At 36.9% G+C, this 14,504-nt stretch overlaps 1 protein-coding gene across 1 annotated transcript in view; it reads right to left on the reverse strand.

The window, feature by feature from the left end:
* The window catches only part of LOC108555118 (neurobeachin), a 279,010-nt gene that overhangs the window by 140,472 nt on the left and 124,034 nt on the right, over positions 1-14,504 (reverse strand). The gene's annotated exons all lie outside the window — the stretch shown is intronic.

Below are 14,504 nucleotides of genomic sequence, written 5' to 3' on the forward strand. Positions count from 1 at the left end.
CAATGTTCCGAGGAACACATGCACATACATGGTCTCTTGTAGATACAACAGCCTGAAACTTTACGCACTTACCACCCGCACAGGAACTTGTCAAGGATGTGGGAACATAACTTTGGTTTCACCAACTTACCTGCAACATGTCAAAAGAAATACATTTAAAATTTGCTTATTTTCTAAAAGTACTATTACTGTAGAAAATAAGGAATAAAGTGTTTACCTTAAATCTTTTTTAATATTTATCTAAGAAGTTCTTAAAGTACAATTTTTATTATCTCATTTTATTTTCGAATTATTAACTGTTATCTATTGTGCAGTAGAATGATATTTGATAGGAATGTATTTTACATTAGTTGTTGCTTCCATAATTTTATGTAAAATCTATTGAATATATAACGACACATTGTACATTAAAAAATATTTTATCAAAAAATATTACCATTTGTAAAGTCGTTTCGGTTAGTATACAGTATATATACATATATAAGATAGTCTTATAGCGATAAGGTACAGTAAAGTCGCCTAAGATCTCCAGTTCAAAATATTCAAGCAGCCGGGAGTTTAAAGGACTTAAATTCCTTGTATTCGCTGTATCGATCGTTTTATTCAACACGATCATACCTCTCAATCTACCTCTTCTTGGGAAATAGATTCTCTAGAAGTTCCTAACGTTCGCAAGGACAATGGAAATAGAGAATTCCTTCCATTTTGGAAAGAAGAACGTGCAGTGTAAGAGGTTATTTATCTTTCCCCGCTGTTAACCGCTAGAATTGAGGAACATTTTCCAGAAACAGTCACGTAGTACAATAAGAAGAGAGGAATGGGTGACTGTAAGACCAAAGAAAAAGTGGGATACAGAGAGAGAGAGAGAGAGAGGGAGAGAGAGAGAGAGAGAAAGAGAGACTAGGAAAGAAGTGTTGGTTTCAATGCCCTATGGGTCTCTTCGTAACGATCAGTATTCTACTTGAAAGTGAGAACCCAGCCGTCAGATATTGTTTGGTCGCAGTGGAATTATTTCGTGGAATTATTTTTCACCTGGCGCTGTATCTCTTTGAACTAAAGCGGTGTCGCCTCTAGCGGCGAGAACGGTAATGAAACGGCGGTGATTTACGAACGAGTTCCGGCTCTTTAAGACGCCACCCTTCCGAATTAAGTGTCAAAGCCCTGGTCTCCATTCTCCAATTATCTGTACCATTTATCCTTTCACGTTTTGTATCAACGTGAAACGTTACTGTGCAGTTCTTTCTTGCGACTAGTGGATATTTTGTATTGTTCCCCTTCCTTGTTTACTTCTTTTTGCAGATGGGAATTAAAAGGTAATTTATGGTATGCAGAATCGTGGAAAGAAAGGTATTTACCGATTGAGTTACTAGGTGGTTATGGTAATTCATGAATAAATATGAACCTATTATGAAAAGAAAATGTGACAGTATGTGTGTGCGTGCAAGAAAAAAGAAATATTTGTTGCTAATTATCAGAGTGAAGTAAAATACTTGGAAGCATAGACTTTGGCAAATATATTGTAAAACGGTTGCAACGTTTTTTTGCAACAATTGAAAAATTAATTTTTGACTATTCACGTGTTTTTGGATGCGTGAAAAATAAGAAGGAACTTCAAGATGTAGAAATATGAGGATCAACCATTTTTATCAGAATTAATAATATAGCCAAGTGAATAAAACGATAATATATTTTACTTCAATCGATCAATTATACACTTACGCTTACCTTTTCATTTTTTATCAATAGTACAACGAACTAATGACATATTCCAACAAAAAATTTGAAAACTTTCTATATGGGAGTATCGATCGAAGGGCTATGCGAAGTTTGTTGGAAACGATAATAAGAAAATTAATAGAGGGTATACCAAGACTATAGACAGGTGTATCGATGTTACAAATAACCATCTCAATGGCGATATGCATATAGACGATATGCATACGTGAATGTTAAATATTCACGAACAATAGGACTTCAATTGCACACATTAATCGCAGGTCTTGTAAACGACAATTTACTTCAATCCCGACGTATAAACCAATGTTATACAGCTCCACTCGAAATAGGTTAGCTTTTCTAATTCCGATTTATCGATTCTCATATAAGGACTACTTAGAACTTACCGATGGTCGGTAAGTCACTTGGAAGCAGAAATACATCCGCGCGAATGAAAAGAGAGGAATATAAGTGATTCTCGATTGGAATAACGAAGAAAAAAGATATATCGGCTGAGCAGTGACCCGATTTATGCGTTTTAGTGGTTAAAAGTGGACGTAGATGGCAAAGCAGTGAACCATGTAGTGGCAGAATCGATATTAGTGAAAAATTATGAGTGGCAACGTTTTTATCGAAAACGTAATTTAACGTTTTAATTTTTGCTCGGTCGAATTAAGATAATCTCGACGATTATTTCTCGCTATAAGCACGGTATAACGAATTGTACGAGGCTATTTGCGAGATCTTGCAACGTGATGGAATGACTTTTAAGAACGCTCGTTTATTCGCTTCTCTGCAGGATTTCCTTAACTCACGAGACTTCCGCACAATATACGGCTTCGCGTATTTCTGTAGATTTGTGGCAGTGTAAAGTGAAGTGAGCGTCGTTACAGAAAACCATGATGCATCGGAGAGGTTAGAAAGACACGTTGTAATAGGACGTACGAAAATGAAGATTAATAACGTCTGATATAGAATATCCAGCTTGTTAATGTTATCGATGACAAGCTTCGCGTACATTTCTCACAATACATATAGAATGACGTTATTAATTTTCTGCGTCTGGTAAGTGATGAATTTATGATAAATATAGGAATTGACATGGATCCTATTATCATATTACGTATGACATATAAAATAAATTTTCTTCATTTGCTATGATTATACCCTGATCTGGTTTAAATTAACAGCTGTCATTTTCTTCTTTTGTGACACAAAAATGATTGCACATGTTTATATTATGCTATAATCAAATGACTGTTCTGAAATATTTGCAATTAAGCATTGAACGCGATACAGTTACAAACACGTGTTTAATAGCTATTGAATAATAATTGAGAATTATTATTCGTTGTTCATTAACTCCTTCAGTCTATACATCGAAAGGAAGACTCGAGGTATTCTTTCCTTAACGACACTTTCGCCCAGGTATTCCCCTTAACTGCAGCTTTTCTGCGTGAAAATCCGCCGTGTCCGACCTTCACCTATTCTTCTCCTACCTTAGCATACTCTCAGGCTGCTTAAGTGCACGCTCTACCTACGGAAATTTCATAGACGCTAACAATTTAGAAGCTATTACGAAGTCTATGGGACTACTAGTCATGATGCTTTGAAGACAAGCAGTGGGTTCCCACGTGGGCAGGTTCTGCAATGGCGAAATCGAAATTCGCGAATCGTCTCCACGTCCACTAACCTGACAGACTGTGCATACGTGTTCTGGTTGGGTCGTTTGAGGTAACTAATGATTTATCTACGACGAGGAGTGTCTATTGGTACAATACAGAGATGTTAGGAATCATATTAGGTGAGTACAGATTGTTTGGGTTAGAGTTGTCTGGAATATTAGAGGTGCGAAGAAAGAGTGGTCTGAGTGCTTGGGATTATCGTGTGAACGAGAGATTCACGAGCACTCAAGGTTTGGGTGGACGAGTTTGAATGTCTTCTTGGAATGAGTACATAGAGTGAAAAAAGTAGAGAGATGGGGAAACAGAGAATGGCATGCAAGAATCTGTGGATGGGAAAATAGGTCTGTGAGACAGCAGACAATGAGATAGAGTGGGACTGTAAAGTAGAAGAGAAATAGTTTCCGTCATTATTAATTAAGCTTGAAATACCGTAAGAGAATATTTGTAACTTATTTACAAATATTATTAATTATTAATAAATATTAAGCAGGAACTTTAAGATAAATTATTGTAAAAAAATCACAATGGATCTAAATTTTTCAGATCCATCAGCTTTCCTCGTATGTTAAATCAAGAAATATCTTTTTGTCTAATGAAAATTTCTGACTCTGTTGCTAAATCTAACATTAATTTCAAATGAATTATCTTTGACTTTCATAATGTGTTGAGTTTTGTAAGGTAAAATATCTGATTTCCAGGTTCACATAGCAATCCCAAACTTTCAATCAGTAATGCATGTCAACAAAATTTTACATTGTATTATTTCAGCAACGCCAACCATGAATTAATAACCATCTCTCTTACAGTCATCGAACCATACTTGATAGAAAGGAAGAAATTAAAATCGAAGAACAAAGAAACGAACGAATAAAGGATTGAAATAGAATAATGAATGCACCAGTAACGAATGAAATTTTATTCGTTGCTTCCCATCTAAATAAACACTTACTCAATTAATTGACCTATACCAACCCATCAGTGTACATACGAGCTACCCAGCGACACAGTAAAGAGAGATAAAAATCAACCTGGTAACTGCACAACGAATCAGTGGTTGAAATCGAATCGTGATTACATCGGTGTAATGAACGCGAAGTCCCATTATGATTCGGAGCGCGCGATTCTACCGCATCGATTTTACATTTTCCAACGATTAGCCCACAAAAATGGCGACCACGTGCCAAGCGAAACGCTGTTCGTCCACCCGTACACCCTTAGACGGGATTAAATCGTCCTGGCAGGATGGAAAGTTCTTGACTCAATTAATTTGTCCCTCTACAATGCTGGCTGTGAGTAGCAGTTTAATTATTCCGCGAGTGCGCGTGCAAAAGTGTTTCGTAAGGCGCGGTGAATCCGCGAGCTGGAGGATGGAGGTGATGCGACTCCAGTCTCCTATTCTCGAAATAGTATCATCCATGGGGAGAGCATGTACGTGGTATTCGTACAAACGTGATACCACGGAAAGAATTTCGAAATATTTCACGCTAACAAGTTTCACGTTTATTTAACCCTCTGCTGGATTGCTGCTGAGCTTCGAGGAATATTTTTACGTCCTCAAGATTGTTCGCTGGATAATCTGCATAGGAAGTTAGGCAAAAGGGTGGGTGGAAGGTTGATTTATTAATCGACTTCGAGTAAATTTGGATACACGGTGAACTTCGTCTGCAGTGTTGAGATGTAGTCTGGATAGTGTGAAATTAGCGATCAATAGTTTTACAAATATACTAACTTTCTCAACCCCCTATAACGTCACTTGATCTAGAAATTATATCCGCACCGTTTAATTTTCGTTTTATTTTTTACTTATTAATAATTCAGTTTTTAGTTTTAATTTTAGTTTTCTAATCTTGACTGTTTGTTGTTTATTTGTACTATAATTTCTTTTTGCCGTTATCAGGCAGTCTATATGTAGTAATTATTTGTTTCTGAGACTTGTAACAATCATGGTATCATTTGGTATTATAATTATTTCCTTTTGTCTCGAGTAAATAAAATTCCAATTACAGGAGGTCGATTAAAATTTCTTGATACTATTTCTTGATAAAATTTTTTAAACATTTTATCGTATTTTAGAAAGATACTTCAATATGAAGGCTATAATATTTCCACCCCTAACAAGATAGCCAAGTTTCGAAGTTGACACGCGAGGAGCAACCGTCACGTTCATCGTTCGGCATCTAGTTCCTATGTTTCTTAAACTTCGTGATGAAAGTGACTTTCTGCTTTACACCATGAAAAGTTCATTCATTAGCGCGGAATTATAGGCGTGAAGTTAGTTCGCAGAACAAGATATCCGCTGAGGATTCTACTACTGCCTTCTGAATTCTTGTTCCGGCATTCGCGATATTTGGATCGCTCACGATATCCAAGAATCAAATAGGGAACTATTAAATTCCACAGTTGATAAAGATACGTGGCTATCTAGACCCTTGGATTGCAACTAAAATTGAATCTGAACCATTAATAGTTAGGAATTGTCAATAAATTAATAGCTATAATAAATTTTAATTGTTTATAATTAGTAACGATCAAGTATCAATGATTGATAATTAAATTTTTTCATATTTAAGAAGGAAATACAAAACTTCGGTGATCTAAGAAATTCAAAGAGGATGGACTTAGGAAGCCTAAGCTAAGGTATCCTTGAATTTCGATTCACTCGTCTTAAAATATTTACGAAGAATCGTAGAGGTGAAGGCGTAGGATTGTAAATGTGAAACTTTTTTATGGCATTTTAAATTTTGCACAGACCCCTGCGACCTGACTGCACTGCTTCCCCCATTTTGAGGAGCGAATCCGTGACCTCGCAGATGTCGCTTTAAGACTGAGTCTGAAAAATTCTTCTGCGAATCTTCGAAATGTTCTCCGAAATGTTCGTTGTATACAGAAAGTTGTTGAGCCCATACATTTTCTGAAACCCTAAACCATAAATCATAATTTATCATAATTGCTAAGTGACAGACTTTAACTCTCATGAATAAAGATTTGCCGTTCTCTCCATATTATGTATTTCTTCTAACACAGTAGAACTGGTTAGACCAGTCAATCTGTCATGCGAATTCGAATGATTACTTTTTAATAGCCTGGAAAAAGATGTGCTGGTATTCTATGACAGCTAAGGGTAGAAGGTTTGAAAAAAATGTGAATCGGGAATGTGTTATAAATGATGTTAAGTGGAGACAAAATAGCTTATCAACTATAAACGAGAAACGATATTACAGAGAGAGAGAGAGAGAGAGAGAGAGAGAGAGAGAGAGAGAGGAACAAAGATTGCACCTGAGCTGGAAAGCTAATACTCATTCACTTTATCCCAGAACCTTCATCCCAGAGATCACCATCTATTTAAGAGTCCAAACAATTTACCTAATCCCACGACAGACTGGGTCTTGTAAATCAGGGATTTAAAAAGCTAGCATTCCACGGTAGAGATATGCATAGGCCAATGGATTGCGCTTTAATTAACAGCAAGCTTGAACATTAAACTCGTTATTCCAATCGTGTAGTAAGTAATCCAGGCAAATCCTTGAGACTCAGCTAAAGGAAAAGTTAGATGAATGGCACCATAGGTTCAATGGATCCGTATTTTTTTAACAGGCATTCATTTGCAGAAATTATTTTTTCACTGAAATAACCATAATGAGTACCACATGAACATAATTTTTGCAAAAACTTTCTTCCCATTATACCAGTTCTGTATAGTACTACATTTACAATAAATGATATAGTATTAGTAGTATATAGTAGTATCGTATTGTGTTAATAACAAATATATAGTATTATATCGTTACTACACAGTTACTATAGTCGATACTATAAAGTACTGTCAGCACTGTATAGAAATATATTGATACTCTATGCTGCTATGTCGATACTGTACATAGAAAGTTACATCAATACTACATACTACTAAATCAATACCATATAGTATTATATCAGTTACCATACTACATACTATCATGTAGGTATTAAAGCAATGTTATATCAATACTATATTATAGTCGTATATCAGTACTACAGTACCCTATCATCAAGGAAACAACAGAGCTACCCACAATCCAACTGCTCTAGAATAACAAAATCAACCCAAAATGACCATCAAAACTGGCATCATGGTAACCCATCAAAATGCAATTACAAGCAATAAGACTCGTTACCTCTTAATGACGTGAGTCAAGAGTCTCCTGCGATATGGAATCATGGGCAAATGATTTTTGAATGTCGATCATCCAAAGTATTCCACCTCGTTAACTAAGTCGAGTTTACTAACAATGAGCATCGTGTCACGCGACCGAATTCTGACAACTTATACCGAACTGTTGAAATCCCAACGTTACTACGCATGCGCACTATGCCGTCTAGCGTCCGTGCAATCTCGCTGCGCAACGAAGAGGGGGAAGGAGAGTAGCACGAAGGTTGGAAACGAAAAGTATCAAACATCCTCCGCGTGATCCCATTTCCGTCCCTAGTCGAACAGACTAGGCATCCCGGCCGACGCTCTCATTAAAAAGTACGTGTTTGAGTTGCTCTCGTCAGACGAGCCAACCTAATCTCTCGCGAGCACGACAAACGCGAACGCCTCGAAGCCCGTTTTTTTCCAAACCCTGAAAGTACGTCGACTGACTGTGCATGACTTTTTGAAATGAAGACAGGCCATCCGGACGTTATCGCGTTATCGCGGTGCACGCGTAACAGTTGTCGTCCGTATCTTTTTGCGACCGGTGGTATTTTGACGTGACCATGAAGGGCAAAGTTTCGAAACGATTTGAGAGTGTTTGAGCGTGTTTGAGATAGGTGGTCGCGGAGGTATCGGCGTTTGAGTTAAGTTCTCGAGTTCGCCGGGGAGTAACGGAGTGGTTTATTCAACTCTCGACCGATGTGTGGTTATGGGTTTATCGAAAGCGTTGGAATTTTCGTGCAATAACGAAAATCTGTTTTTCCAAGTATACATCTATTAAACTAATAGTATTAAACATAATCTATTAAACTAACTCTATCACAGCTTAAATCATTATTTTTAAACTCTTAACTTAAAACTCGTTCAATATTATTGCTTTGATCACTTGACTATGTGTGATTTTTCTTTCCATATACGTATAATAAATTTTTCAATATTTTCTCTTATTCCATATTTTCTGTTTCTTTTTTTAAGATTCCTCCTTGTTTTCATCCATCGTTAATTTAACCGATATGTGTATCTATAATTACAATGATAAGTTTAAGTAATATTTATTTACTGTAGTAATGATATTTAATTGTATTCCATATATTACCTGGCTGATATAATTAATGCAAAATACAAAAATCGTTAAATAATTGGTAGAATTTTATAGCACGATAAAATTAATTTCCGAAGAATAATGTGCAACAGCAAAATTGTTGGGATTACGTGCAAGATAAGAGATCGTATTGCAGATCAATCAAACCGGTAAACTGACACGAAGAATTGATGGCCGTTTCATTAGAATGAAGCAAAATCAAAATAAACTTCGTATAATAATAAATTAAATTTTTCTATGCCATTAATTTCACGTTGGCAACTTGAAGTTATTAATATATTGAATATTGATATTGATAGCGATTACTTTGATTGTCAATCTATCCTGGAACCGAGAAAGATTAATTCAGGAGCAAAGGTATCATGAGATCAGACCAAGAGATGATGGCAAGGAACAGGTAGCAAAATCATCTACCGTTTGATTGGTCGTGGTTTGGTGTTAAAAATATCGTACATGTCTAACGAAAGATGTGTATGATTCTCTAATTAAAGCAGACTACTTACAGTCAATATGTACGAAATTTATCGTGAAGAGAATTTATCGTGTGCATTATAGGTTTAGAGCTCTCTTGAGGGACAACTACGATCGATGTTTCCACGGGGAGTTCACTACTTTCATTTTTCTCTGCAACTTCGCGTCCAGGATAACGCTGAAGGTATCCTTTAGGCGGCATTAAATCACTCGTGGACGACGGATCTCTATAGTTAAACGACCACTCGATAGACTTTAACTTGCTCGAGTTACTAGGTTTTACGTCGAACAAGTCAGGAGTGATTAGACTTTGCAGTGGACATTGAGGTTCTTTAAGGATTCATGGTCGCTTCCGTTGTTTCGCTTCCTAATTTCCTTATCATAGTTACAGAGAAAACAGGTTATGTCCTGGGGGATTAATTAAACATTACCAATTTTCAAATCATATGTATATAAAATAAAGCCCAGTAAAGATATACGTCAAAGACAAGATAATAATACTTATTGGCCATACCGACAAAATAAAACTAGAAGGCTATAGATACAAGTATATACAATCTTTAAGTAATATTACAGAGGGTTAAAATCTACATCTGAATAACTAAAACATTTATTAATCAATTCAACAAAAATAAATTCCAAAAATGTTGTAATTATATAGAAATATGATTACAAGTATACATAACCTCTAAGTTAGATTATATAGGGTTAACGAAACACATATGCCATCGGTACCGATATTACTCGTGTTGGAAAATATACGTAAACCAAAAGCAACGACGCCATTCTTTGTGGATTGGTGACTAAATAATTCGCATTATTTAGATACAGACGTATGTCTCCATTGTTGTGTAAATAACGCCTAGTTCCTTTGTTCACGGATCTAACGAGAGTAAGACATTCTGAAACTATGAATATGTAAACATCTAATTAAATATTAAATATGCTAATATAATAGGATAAAAGTAGGAGTAAAGATTATTTCTACAATTCGAATACATGCAATTTACTCTGAACTTCACGCCAGTAGTCAAATCACTGAAGTTGCGATCCCACCGGAAGTTCGTGTTACCGCATCCTTTATTCGCTAAACAGCGGCATTTCTTAATGCGTTTACAATAAAGAATTGTTCCTCATTATACGGGACATTAAGTGTTAACTAGCCTTATCGTAAACTAGATTTAAATGAACCTGATTACACTGCAGCCTCGCGGCAACTTGGCTGGTATAAAACAAATTACGAGAACATCTTCCCAGCGCGCAACGACCGACTTTAATCGCGTCTGGGAAAAATAGTTTAACAATTAGCTCGATCTACCCACGGCTGAATTAAAACGCAACCTCAAGATTCTACGAATTTCTATATCGTGAAACGGAAGTTTTCGATATCTCCAACCGTCGTAATTTTCTGCCATTTTCCGCGACAATTTGGTACTCTCCTCCGGTACTTGTACAGCTTTTCTCCTTTTTCGCTCTCCTTTTTCTTTCGCTCTTTCGAACAAGGGTACCAAAAGCGTTCCGTCAGGAATTAAACGACCAACTCAGTGACTGAGACTTAAGATCTTTCTATTTCAAGACCCTTTGCTTTTATAGAATCTATTGTCTTGACGAGAGTTTCTCCGTAGGCTATAATTACTGATACTTCATTTGTATTAGAAGTATAGAGAAGATGTTTGATACTGATTTGTTACTTCGTGTACTGGAAATATATTTTTCTGTTGTTTTCTGCGTTGGCGTCAGAGTGCTGAATCACGTAACCGTTTTATCATCCCTGGATTAATTTCGGTGCACGCCATCATAATCTGGGGTTTTCTATCTTTTGTTTTGCTCGGTTCTCTAGGATCATCATATTTTTTAATACTTCACACAGCATTTAAGCTACCTCGAACAATTTTTCTTTGTACTATTTGGAAATTTTTTTAATAACTTGATTTTTTATTTAGAACAGGCACACTGGTATCTGATACCATTTTTATTCCACTATTGAGATTTTTTTGAACAGTTTTGATACTTGAAATTATTGTTTAAATCCCGAAAATCACATGAATAATAATATAATGCACAGTAACATGTTCGGAAAATTATTAATTAAGTTTAACATGTAATATGTATTTTATTTGCGTTACGGTGATTTTGTAATATTGTACTGCATGTACTACTCCATTCTATTCATAAATCAGTCAAATTTTATCATTCGCTGTTCCACAATATTAATACATCACGAATTTATAATAATTCTGTACCATACATCTCTATTAGATAAATAAATATTTCGTCAGAATTCTCCATACTACCAAACATAACCACAAAACAGAGTGAATTACGGAGAAAAATCCTGAACCAAAATCAACTTGAAAATCTACTTCAACCTTTCCTGTAACAGGGCTGTTATATTACCATGAAAATACCGCGTTCTCCGAATCCATAAAACCCCTTTTAGTGCGTCCAATTCTCCCCGCTATTTAAAGTAGCAAAAGCACTTTAATCAAACTTAATAACCCGCCTCTCACTCGCCGCCAGTTCTAAAAGAATTAACCATCCGCTTTTGCCGTTTTAATTAATCAAACCCCCATTCGAAAACGTTCGCAAAATCCCCGCCCTCTGAAACCCAATATCAGAGATGGCTTGTCGTTACACCCTGAACGCTATTCAGTTTCGTCCTTCAATTCAGTCCCATACTATACAGCGCGTGTCACGGAAACGGGGCTGTTTGCCCACGCCGGTTAGTCTCTATTTTCGATTCGCGGCGAGTAATTCGCGGAGAGGCTGGAAAAAGTACAAAAGGGTAAAGCAAACAACGCGTTTGTTGCTTTTAACCGAAGTCCTGGCACGCCGCGTGCCAGAGAAGTTTCATTCGAACGCTCCGCCACTGCATGTCGTGGCGACGTGGTGGGAGGAATCGATCTCATTCGTCGATCGCGCGCGAGCCAGCGTATCCGCGTTAAGATTCAACTCGTGGCCCTCTGGCGGCCGGCAAACAATTGGTCGATTAGCAAGGGCGTCGGTACGCCTGCGAGATTAATTAGACGGACGTGGTTTCAAACCTCGGGACAAGGAGAACTTAACCAAGAAGTATCTATATTCGTGTTTTCATGCTGGAAGACGAAACCGAATATTCTATGTCCCACTTTGCCGATTTTTGGTTATTTATGGGGTAACCTCTAACTGGAAGTTGGCCGATAAATTATATTTAGTCGGTCCGTGAATTACCGTGGCAGGGGACATTTTTTGCTCGAGGAATTTGGGATGAGGTACAGGGAATAAAATGGATGTCGCCCGCGCAGGCTTCTTGCTTTCTTCTTCCCCTTTGTTTTGAAGGTTATTATCCTGGAATTTGAACTTTTTTCTTCTTTATTATTTAGAGCTTCCCCTTTATTTCATATCAGTGTACTATGTATGAAATTTGAAATAAATTAATTATATCAACTTTCGAAAAATACAGGTGTGTAGAGTGTAAAATGAATTGAGAAGTCACTGTAGTGTACCAAAAATTTATCTCCTAACGGAATATACGGGTTATTAAGCTTGCAATGAAAATCCGCAAATCAATCATCACGAGATCCCATATAAACGACAGAAAATTGGGCTGGGTGTGACACTAAATGTTACAAGCGTAAGCAGGATTACGCTTCGATTTATCGGTGTCGTTGAATTAATATCCAACCAGATAATTCATTAATGGTAGCTGATTATAATCTGACGTGACATTAGCAACTCTGTGAGCACGGAAAATGTTTGTCAATCGATAGTATCGTTTAATGTGGAAAGAAAAGTGACGTCAGTACGCGATTTACAATAACGATTTTGATGGAAAAAAAAAACGAGATCACTGTGAAAAATTGAGGCAATATCAATTGGTGTATCTTTTGAACCTGAACGCAGAGGGCAATGTTATCCGTTATTTGAGAATTTCAGTTATTAAACACAGTTAATATAGATAATATAATATAAAAATAAATATAATTATAATACACAAAGATTGTAAATTAGTAAATTTTTCAGATTTTCTAATAAAAGCGTTAAATATAATAAATCTTTGACTGTCGTAGTAGGAAAGTAATTACTAGAAAAATCGGTAACGGTCGTAATTTTTTGTCCAATCTCCAGCAGCGAACGCTGGCTATACAAACAAGGTTGCATCATACCTAAAACTCATTTGCCAATTTGGCTTGTTGTTAGTATCAGAGAGATCAAAATTTTAATCGCAGGGAGTCTGGATTATAATTAGAGTGGGTAACGATTATGTCAACTAACTGATAATCCTTGTGTATTCAATTCATACTCCACCACTCTATATAATAATAAATCAAATTTATTAAAAAAAATATTACCTGAATTACCTGAATTTTATCATCTGTTTCTAATTGTTTAACATTTCAAAAAATTGCAAGCCAAAAGACAAAACAGTTATTCCGACTAATTTAGTATTCGTGATGTTGGCTTCAATGAGTATATTTAACGATCTCACAACGATATTTAACAGCAGAAACACAGCGACCTCGTCGAGTCAGTTCTAATCCGTCGTCAGCCAAGTGTCTGTCGCGCACCCAGACTCCAAAAGACTACCTCCCTGCTTCTCCAAATTTCCATAGTAACGTTTCCCATTTTAATCCCCGTAACTCAATTAATTCAATCCGCGACGAAGTTAATTCATCGTGCGACGTTTAACGTTCACGCTGCATGTTAATATTCATGCCCAGCGATTTTCTACTCGGCGACCAGAGCAACGTCCAAAGTAGCAGGAGGCGTGGAATGCCCCTAATTAAAAGTAACGACGTCGAAGTTCTGTTATGGGCCGAACGTGAGGGAAGAAACGATAGAGGAACGCGTCAACCTCCTATTTTCCTGAGAACCTGTGCCATGACAGCGTATCGCGTATGCAAATACGCAACACTGGAAATTATACTTATTGCAATGTGTGGAAATCAGCCTGGTTACCCGTACGTGAAATTTCATCCAGCTTTTCAACGTCCTCGTTACACGAAACTTTCGCGTGCGTCGTTAACACGCGAGTGGAGTTCGAAAGAAAAGGCAGGAAGAAATAAGATAAGAAAATTGGGTGACGGAGGAAGAGCGAAGCGAGGTTAGGTGTCGAGATGAGGCTAAGGAGGGATAGGTTCAGCGACCATGGAGATGCGTCTTCTCTGTCACGATTAATTCGCAAACACGCCTATCCCAGACGCTGCCTTGTCATTTCTTAGCTAGCTACGAGCATGGAGTAACTGTCAACCCTAGTGTAAGACTCCTTGACGAGGGCTTGACATGCGATAAATAAGTAAACGCCATCGAAACTCGGCGGATCAATTAGAGTGGGTGGGACTTTGGGGAAATGCATTCGAAATTACTTCGCCTTGCT

This window comes from Eufriesea mexicana, unplaced genomic scaffold, assembly GCF_001483705.2.
Source record: "Eufriesea mexicana isolate 0111107269 unplaced genomic scaffold, ASM148370v2 scaffold76, whole genome shotgun sequence".
In the NCBI taxonomy this organism is placed as follows: domain Eukaryota; kingdom Metazoa; phylum Arthropoda; class Insecta; order Hymenoptera; family Apidae; genus Eufriesea; species Eufriesea mexicana.